This window comes from Apium graveolens, chromosome 5 (assembly GCF_009905375.1).
Source record: "Apium graveolens cultivar Ventura chromosome 5, ASM990537v1, whole genome shotgun sequence".
NCBI classification, from domain to species: domain Eukaryota; kingdom Viridiplantae; phylum Streptophyta; class Magnoliopsida; order Apiales; family Apiaceae; genus Apium; species Apium graveolens.
The window spans coordinates 78,244,553-78,247,581 of record NC_133651.1 but is presented as its reverse complement, the minus strand read 5'-3'; the positions used below and the strand labels follow the sequence as shown (position 1 = coordinate 78,247,581).

The 3,029-nt window shown below is 38.9% G+C and overlaps 1 non-coding gene across 1 annotated transcript; it reads left to right on the top strand.

Annotated features, from left to right (window-relative positions):
- Positions 1–2,386: 2,386 nt before the first annotated feature.
- LOC141662779 (small nucleolar RNA R71) lies at positions 2,387–2,493 on the top strand. Its single transcript, XR_012550871.1, has one exon. It is a non-coding gene; the product is annotated as a small nucleolar RNA R71 (small nucleolar RNA).
- Positions 2,494–3,029: the final 536 nt, after the last annotated feature.

Below are 3,029 nucleotides of genomic sequence, written 5' to 3'. Positions count from 1 at the left end.
GCCGAGAGGAGAGGGGGAGGGAGGAGGAGTGTGGAAATGGTGGAGTGAAAGTGGAGTGTTTGTCATATTTACTTGGTTTTTATTTGCCCACTAGTGAGTGGATGAGAGAAATTACAAGAATAACCTTCCATCATAGTTAGGTAGATTTGCATGCAAGGACAAAATGGTAATGTGACTAGTATAATGAAAGTGAGTGGGGTTGAAAACGCCTTCCTTGCCCCTTGGTTGAATAGAAGAGAATTTGCATGCAAGGGTAACCATGTAATTTGATAATTATTAAACAACTAATTTTCAAAGATTTATTTTTATATAATAAAATAAAAGTTCAAAAATTATAAATTTTATACCATAAAATAACTTGGATTTTTAGTGATTTTATAAAACACTTTCAAAATTTGTGAACAAAATATCTTTTAAAAGAAAAATTCTCCAAGGATTAGAATATTCCTTATATATCAAAAATAAAGGAAATAAATAAACTTTTGCTTTGAAAAATCATCTACTACACATAAAAAAAAATTATAATGCAGAAATTCTCACTAACACAAATGTACAATCATAGAACATATTTACTTTCGGCTTTAATATTATACCAAATCCATAAATAATATTACACGAAAATGTCGGTCGTAACAAGGCATATCCATCTTCCTCTTCCAGGGAGAAGCATTCAGATATTGTAACTACTCATCACCCTCATCATCTTCACTAACAGAATTCTCCAACAAGGCATTTTCTAAGGCTTCAGACCTTAGCAATTGATCAAGTTCTGAAGTAACCACAAAATCGACCAACTCCACCTTTAAGCACTCCTCATTTTTCGTAGGGATTTCATGACATATTAACACATTAAAAGTTACATCCTGATCCAACACTCGCATAGTGAGCTCACCTTTCTACACATCTATAAAGGTTCAACCAGTAGCCAAGAAAGGACTTCCCAAGATTATAGGAATCTTCTTATCCTTCTCGAAATCAAGAATTACAAAATCAGCAGGAAAGATGAGTTTATCCAACTTGACCAAAATATCCTCAACAATGTCTCGTGGATACGTAATAGAACGATCGGCCAATTGTAAAATCATATAAGTAGGTTTTGGATCTGGTAAGTCCAACTTCTTGAAGATTGACAAAGGCATCAGATTGATGCTAACTCCTAAGTCACATAAGCATTTGTCAAATGACACATTTCCAATGGTGCAAGGAATAGTGAAGCTTCCAGGATCTTTAAGCTGAAGCTTCGGAGGTACTTCTGTTCCAGCACAACACTGCACTCCTCCGTGAGAGCAACTGTTTCTAAGTCATCAAGCTTCACCTTCCGAGAGAGAATACATTTCATAAACTTTGCATAACTAGGCATCTGCTCAAGAGCTTCAGCGAAAGGTATGTTGATGTGAAGCTTCTTGAACACCTCCAGAAACTTCTCAAACTGCTTATCCAGCTTTTTCTTCTGCAGCCTCTTAGGAAAGGGAGGTGTAGGATAGGTCTGTTTCTCCCCTGTATTACCCTCAGGAGGAGTGTGTTCAACACTAGTCTTTCTTGGTTCCACTCAGCTTCCTTCTGTACTAATTTTTCGGCCACAGCTTCTTCGTCTGAACCATGAAAATGTTCGGGGTTTGCAACCTTCTTAGACCTCAATGTAATTGCCTTTACCTGCTCCTTTGCTTCCCTCTTTCCTTGTACTTCAGTGTCACTAGGAAGTGTACCAGGTTGACGATTTAGCAAGGCATTGGAAATTTTCCCGATTTGATTTTCCAAGGTCTTGATAGAAACTGCTTGACTCTTTCACATGAGCCTCAACTCCTCCAATTCAGATTTTTAATTGCCCTGTTGCAGCTGGAGTTATTTCCTTGGTGCATATTGCGGTTGCTGAAAACCAAGAGGGTTGTACTACTTTGTTGGGTACTGCTGATAAGGCTGTTGAAATACATTTTGAGTGTTGCTCCAGCTAAAGTTAGGATGATTGCGGTTGTTAGGATGATAGGTGGCTGGTACAGGTTGTTGCGACCTCTGAAATTTGCTCACGAACTGAGCTGATTCAGTAAGAATGGCACACTGATCAGTCTCATGGGCACCAGCACAAAGCTTACAGACACTAGTGATCTGATTAACTCCACAATTAGACAGAGAATCCACCTTCATTGTTAAAGCCTTAAGTTGAGCAACTATAATGGTAGCTGCATCCAACTCCAGAATTCCTGCTACCTTACCCTGAGATAGTCTCTAATTAGGATTCTGGTATTCAATACCAGTCATCAGTTAAATCAATTCATAAGCTTTATTGTAGCTTTAAGCCCACAAGGCTCCTCCTGATGCTACATCAAGCATGGGTCAAAAAGTAGCACCCAAACCATTATAGAAACAGTTAATGATCATCCAGTCAGGCATCCCATGATGAGGACACTTCCTAAGAATCTCCTTATATCGATCCCAAACCTCGCATAAAGATTTTCCAGATTGCTAAGCAAATTGAGTGAGTGTGTTTCTGATTGCAACAGTCTTCACCATAGGAAATAATTTGGTTAAGAACTTCTGAGCGAGATCCTCCCATTTGGTGATAGACCCTGGTGGTAGAGAATGTAACCAGCACTTAGCTTTATCCAGCAGAGAGAATGGGAAAAGCCTCAACTTAATAGCATCTTCGGAAACTCCATTGAACTTGAAAGTTTTATAGATCTCGATGAATTCTCTGATGTGCATGTTGGGGTCTTCTGTCGGAGAACCCCAAAACTAAACTGACTTCTGTATCATCTGAATCGTGTTCGACTTGATCTCAAAGGTATTTGCCGAGATGGCTGAGCGAACAATGCTAGACTGAATATCATCGATCTTCGGTAGAGAATAGTCCATCAAAGCCTTTGGATTCGCTTCTGGTTCTCCTATTGCAGTAAGAACTTCTTCTTATTTCTCAACTAAGATCTCTTCTTTAACTTTCTCTCTAACTACTACAACTTCTTCCTCATCTTAATCCAGTATCCTCTTACGAGACCGAGAATGCGTATGCATACACGCTCGCTAGAGTACCTGAA